The sequence below is a fragment of the Lactuca virosa genome, chromosome 2 (assembly GCF_052849685.1).
Source record: "Lactuca virosa cultivar CGN04683 chromosome 2, Lactuca_virosa_CGN04683_v6, whole genome shotgun sequence".
Lineage (NCBI taxonomy): Eukaryota > Viridiplantae > Streptophyta > Magnoliopsida > Asterales > Asteraceae > Lactuca > Lactuca virosa.
In genome coordinates this window covers 7,119,667-7,126,027 of record NC_136427.1, presented here as the reverse complement: position 1 = coordinate 7,126,027, position 6,361 = coordinate 7,119,667, and the positions used below count along the sequence as shown (strand labels likewise).

The 6,361-nt window shown below is 38.8% G+C and overlaps 1 non-coding gene across 1 annotated transcript; it reads left to right on the top strand.

Moving 5' to 3' along the window:
- The first annotated feature begins 911 nt into the window (after nt 1-911).
- On the top strand, nt 912-1,018 carry LOC145161923 (small nucleolar RNA R71). Its single transcript, XR_013738780.1, has one exon. It is a non-coding gene; the product is annotated as a small nucleolar RNA R71 (small nucleolar RNA).
- Nucleotides 1,019-6,361: the final 5,343 nt, after the last annotated feature.

The window sequence follows — 6,361 nt, the reverse complement described above, 5'->3', positions numbered from 1 at the left end:
TAGCGACTCGGCGAGTCGAGTCGGGTTTACTCGACTTCCAGCTACTTACTTCTTCTGTTCGCACCTTGTTGGGATTCTTCTGGATAGAGGTCAGAGGAGTGTAAATTGGCTCAGAATCTATTGTTATTGCATTCACATGCGCCATTCTTGGATTTTGCTCGGTATTGCCAGGAAGTTCACCGGGTGATCTTTGGTTGATTTGTTGTGCAAGCTGACCTAACTGTTTTTCAATGTTATGAATAGATGTTTACTGATTCCTAAGCATATTCTGCTGATCCTTCATCATAGCTTGATGTTCTCTAAGCATATTTCGTTGCTCTTTCATTTCAACATCTGTATCATTATGCCTCTTCTCAGACGCGGTTACAAATCTTGTGAACATATCTTCCAAGTCAGCTTTCTTCTCCAGCACCGGTTCCTCTTTTTGATAATAGCCCCTTTATTTTTGCTTAAATTTCTCCTCTTTTGCCTTTTTGTACTCATCATAAGGAATCCAATCCTTCTTGGGTTTCCACCAATTGTCATCATACCTATCACCACTTGAATAACACACTTGCACCCTCCGGTTCCCGTTCTCGTCAAGATCACAATCTTTAGTGAGATGAGGCCCTTTACAATTCTCACAACCGACCCTAATGGCATGAATGGATTGGTCCATCTTAGTCATTCTTCGATCCAAACTTTCTAGTTTAGCCATCATTGCTGCCATGTTATCATTAACTGAGTTCACCGCCCCCCGACTCAGTTCATTCCTTGGGTTATGATATTCTCTAGAGTGCTTAGAGAAGTCTTCAATTAGTTCTTTGATTTCCGGGGGTGGTTTCTTTGTGAGAGGTCCTTGCGAATCAAGGAGTTGCCTTGTGGTCACATTCACTCCATCATAGGAAATGGAGACTTCTTGTTGGCTATTAAGATCATGATGTGGGCAATTCCTTAGTAGTCCCTTGTATCTCTCCCAAGCCTCATAAAGGGTTTCTCCAGCTTGTTGTTCAAAATTAGTTATGGCTTTCTTCAACTTGGCTATTTTTGAGGGAGGGCAAAATTGATCAATAAATTCTTCTTTCATCTTAGCCCATGTGGTGATGGATCCGGGAGGGAGTGATTTCAACCAATCCTTCGCAGCTCCTTTGAATGTGACGGGAAGCATGCGAAGCAAAACGGTTTCATGAGGTACATTTGGAACGTTGAAGTAGTCGGCAACATCGTTGACTTCGTCCAAGTGCTTGTAAGCGTCTTCGTGATCTTTCCTGTAAAAGGGAATTTCCTTAAATTGAGCAAGTATGTGGCCCTTTAGCTCGAAAGTGGCAGTCGCGGGATGATGGGATGCACTAGTCCCGGTCCGATATCATTACGTATCCTCTTCTTCCATTCGCCCATGGGAACTTCATCGATGTTAGCCATAGGGTTAGCTAATTCGCCTTCAAAGTCGCTTTCTTCTTCGGATTTGGATTCGTAATCGTACTCAAATTCGGCTTCTTCGTGAAATGTATCATCTCCAAGAGTTCCAAGGTTACTTCCTTCACTCTTTTGGCTGTTGGACTCACCTGCTTTCTTGTTCTTTTTCTTACTAAAAACACACTTAAGATTCTTTGAAGGAGAATTCTTCGATGTTGCGGTTTCTCCTATGGTTTTGCCTTTGTTTTTCTTCAAAGTAGCTTCCGGGTCTTCAAGTGGTGGAACCAAAGGTGTACCGCCTCCTCTGGTCATAAACGAACTGCAAATAAAACAGGAACACGCGTAAAAAGAACAAATATAAAATAAAAACGAAACTGAGTTTCTGCGATGGACTCGTCGAGTAGCTTCGACTGCACTTGGCGAGTTCAAGGCGAAAACAATTTTTTTTTTAATAAAATTCCTAAAAACAGGAAACTACTAAAACTTAAACTAATGACTAATTTACTAAAAAAATAACTTTGTGCAAGATAATTCTCACACGAAGGATCGATAAAACTAGAAATTAGTGTTAATTTTTTTGAACCGTTCCCCAGCAACGGCGCCAAAAACTTGATGTGTGTGAAACCAACTAGTTTTAATCCTACTTTTCAAATGTAAATTTAACACACAAAGGCAGTGGAACTATCAATTGTGGTATAGTTAAATAAGTAGTGTATCGAACTCAAGGAACGGAAATTAAACTAATTACTAATATTATCTAAAACAAATACTAAAATAGATGGGGTTTCTCTAGTTTTACAAGACTAGAAACTTAACTAAAACTTAACTAACACTTAATTAAGCAACTAACAACTAAACAATTAAATTGCAACTAAATTCAATGATAAAAAGGACTTCTGTTTAGGTTCGAATCAATTGATCCTATGGTTGATTTTATGGTAAATATATCGGATTAACTTTTCATTGGCTACCGATTGGGATGATTAGGTTCACGTTCGTTATTGCTAATCCTTAGAAAACAGATTAATTCAAGTAGTGGCCACTTGTCTAAATTAATAAGTTCCCTAGTTAATTAATTCGGGTTAAGTAAGACTTGTAATGGTTAATTGAATTGGTGATTCAATTAACCTCTTGTTGATGGTGTATCACACAAGCTCACGTATTAACTTACCTATCTTCTAGTTAATTCTAGTTTCACATTTATTATTCCTAGACATATAACTATGTGGTCACATAAATCATATGAAATTGATAACTAAGAGATGTTCATACAACTTAATTACTGATTTATTAACATAAAATAGTTGTTATTAATATATAAGGTTCTTTAACAAGCTTAACAAAACAATATCACCAATTAAAATTAACTCTAACCATAAAATCAATCCATATTCACAAAATCATCTACCCTAAACAGAAGATAAAGGTTTTAGTTTATAATTGCAGTAAAACAAACTCAAAAACGAATTCAAACGAACTTAACATAGTTCTATTCAAAGGTAAAGTGGAAAATTAAACCTAAGTTGCCTTAATCTTCTTAGAATTGAGGATTAGGGTTCTTCTTACGTTTTTCAGATCTCCAGCAGTCTCCTTAGTCGGCAAGTAATCTCCCCAAAAGCCAGAGAGAGCCTCCATTCGGGTGTGTTGCTTCTTTTTATAGATTTCTCAAAACATGGGCTACTCGTCGAGTAGACAACCGACTCATCGAGTCCCCTTGAAGAGTCCGTATACGGCAAGGACTTTACGTATTGCTTCGCAAATCTTCGTATGTACTCGTCGAGTAGACGTCATTACTCGCCGAGTCGCTTCAGGATTTAGCAATTTTCTTCTTTCTTCAGTTCCCGAGCTTTCGATTGTATCTCATGCTTCCTTTTACCTCCGAGCTTCTCTTTTGAACTGAAAATACAATTTGAACACTATTAAGTACCTTTTGTCCATAATATGTAAATAATTAGCTAATAAATAATGAAAATTTATACTAAATATATAGCTAAATATGCACATATCAAAACTATAACAAGTATAGTTTATGGAACATTCACACTATTTTACCCTTTTGGTGACAAAGAAATAATTGTGTAAAAGTATAATTATTTTACACTAGGTAAACACTATAAAAGGATAATATATACATTTACAAGAGAAGGAGTTTTCATTACACTATACGTAAACCATCAATATGGCTTTGTGAGACATTCCTTCACCGTACTTACCAAAGTACATACTAAAGTTCTTGTATTATAACTAGAATCTCCTGTAAGAGAGTGTGACTGATGAGACACTTGTGTATATATCTATATGGGACTGACAATCCCGCACCTAAACTATTAGCTACAGTTGAACTGGCAAGTCTGGGGTGACAAATGTCATACCATTCCGACGTCTGAAGAACATCGTACATGCCATCTAGGTCATTAGCATGGTTATAATAACTCACAAGGGGTATTAACAATACGTTGTGTTTACAAATACATACATACCTTCAAATGGTTTTATTTAGATAAAACTACATTACACTATTTTCCAGTATAATACAGGTTACATTTCTAGAAACATGCATTCAAATGGTTTTATAAAGATATACAACTACATTATACTACTTCAGAGTACAACACTTTTAGTCTTAGGGTATTTAAGACTACAATTCACTTTAAAAGAAAATATTGGATTTTCTGGTAGAAAACACTATCATTTTCAATGAACAATGGCACATCTTTCGCATACAAAATGCTTATGAACTCACCAACTTAAATGTTGACACTGTAACACCCAGAATTCAGAAAGCCAATTAAGAAAAGAAAAAAACCAAATCAAAAGGCAACTCGTTGAGTCCAGGGAGGACAACTCGACGAGTAGGAGCATATTTGGGACGTGGGTGGAAGGACCTACTCGACGAGTTGGAAGGACCAACTCGACGAGTTGGTATGGGTTTGGGAAACCCTAAATTCGGGCTTTTGTACCCTATTTAGGCATCCTTATCCCCACCTTTCAGCCTCATTTCTAGCCTCCATGTCCTAAACCCTAGTCCACAAAACCCTAGAGCATTTTGTGAGTGTGTGAGCCATTCTTGAGTGATTTTGTGTGTTCTTGAAGCTGGAAGAAGAAGAAGGAGCTAGAAGGTTCAAGGAGAAGATAGTAGATCCAGAGATTTCCTTCTATCCTCAGCACTTTTTGGTAATCAAGTCTCTAGCTTGACTATTAGTTCATTAGATCTCTTTAGTTCATCTTTTTGAGGGTTTTGGTTCAAGAATCTCAATCTTTTGGGCATGGACGTCCCAAGTGGTTTACCTTCCAGATCTGGAACCATTAAGGGTTGTTAAGGCATTAAGGTGCAAACTTTATGCCATTGGAGCCCCATGCAAGCCTTAAGGACATTATTATCGCCTTTTAATCCCCAAAAGGCCATGCATGGAAGTAAAGTCTGAGACTTTATGTGTTCTTTAGGTGCCTAGGGCCTAGATCTGGATTTTCATGCTTTGGGTTTGAGTAATAAGGCTTATGGACAAAGATCTATGTCTTAATAAACTAGGGTTTTAGCTAAACCCACTAAGGAGGATTATTAGCGGGTAAAGTTGGAAACTTTACCCTTAAAGGGGAATTTACAGTGTGTGGAAGTAGTATGGAGTTTGGATTTGGAGTGTTGAGGCTTAATCTGTTAAGATGGCCCAAACAGACAAGGGAATTCGGCGAGTCCAGAGGATTAAGTCGATTTGTCCCGATTCTGTGCCAGGTAGAACTCGGCGAGTCTGAGGATGACTCGATGAGTTGACTCGGTTTATCACGAGTATGAGTAGCATAGAACTCGGCGAGTTGAATCAACTCGGAGCGTTGACTTTGACCGTTAACTTTGACTTTGACCCAAGGTTGACCTGGTTTGACTCTTGAGGGTATTTTGGATTAAGTGTTATTTTGGTACTGATAGCTTGGCGAGCCGAAGGATCAGCAGTTCGGGGAATTGCCAGTTAGCAGCTAGAGGATTATCTGCATGACTTCAGCAGTGCAAGGTGAGTCTCCTTACTGTTTGTATGGGTATAAGGAACCAATGCCGACCCATTTAGTTTATGTATGGTAGGAAGATCTAGGGGTTAGCCCTAGGCATTATGCATGAAAGACCAGGAGGCGGCTCCTGGCACACAGTATGCTATTATGTATGGTAGGAAGACCCAGGGGTTAGCCCTAGGCAGTATGTATGAAAGACCAGGAGGTGGCTCCTGGCACACTATATGCACATTAGCTAAGTAAAGTAGTACGTATGCTAGTTGTCTTTGTGATTGTAACGTCATGGAAATTCAAACCAATTTTTTTCATTTTTCAAACATAACATATCTCATATAAAACATCTCAAAACTCAAGTGTATCAAATGTTATCACGATAAAACATATCCAAAAATCTCAAATACAAAATCCTTTGTCAGTGTGTACAAATCATGTCGGCGCCTTCCCGCGATCCTCGCTAGTACCTGAAACACAAATCACATAACACGGTAAGCATAAATGCTTAGTGAGTTCCCCAAAATACCACATACATCACATAAGCCACTCGAGCCTATAGCTCTACGAGACCTTCCGGTCAATGTGTCTCAGGGGCCTTTCGGTCCCATAATCTAAGTAGACCTTCCGGTCCTACTCCGTTGACCTTCCGGTCCATACCATATTGACCTTCCGGTCCCTCCACGGCTGACCTTCCGATCCATACCCTATTGACCTTCCGGTCCATACTATACTACTCATAACATACATAACATATACATATCACATAGAAACATATAACACATACTCGTCATAGCACATAAGACCTTCCGGTCATACATAATTACCACCCTAGGTAAGGTATAGTGAGAAGACTCACCTCGTATGATGTCTAGTAACTCACGTGCTCGAATCCCCGAACTCGAAACAATGACCTAGCCCCCGCCTAATTACATAAAGTAATTATCTTAAATAAAAAATGGCTCTCAAGGCTAGA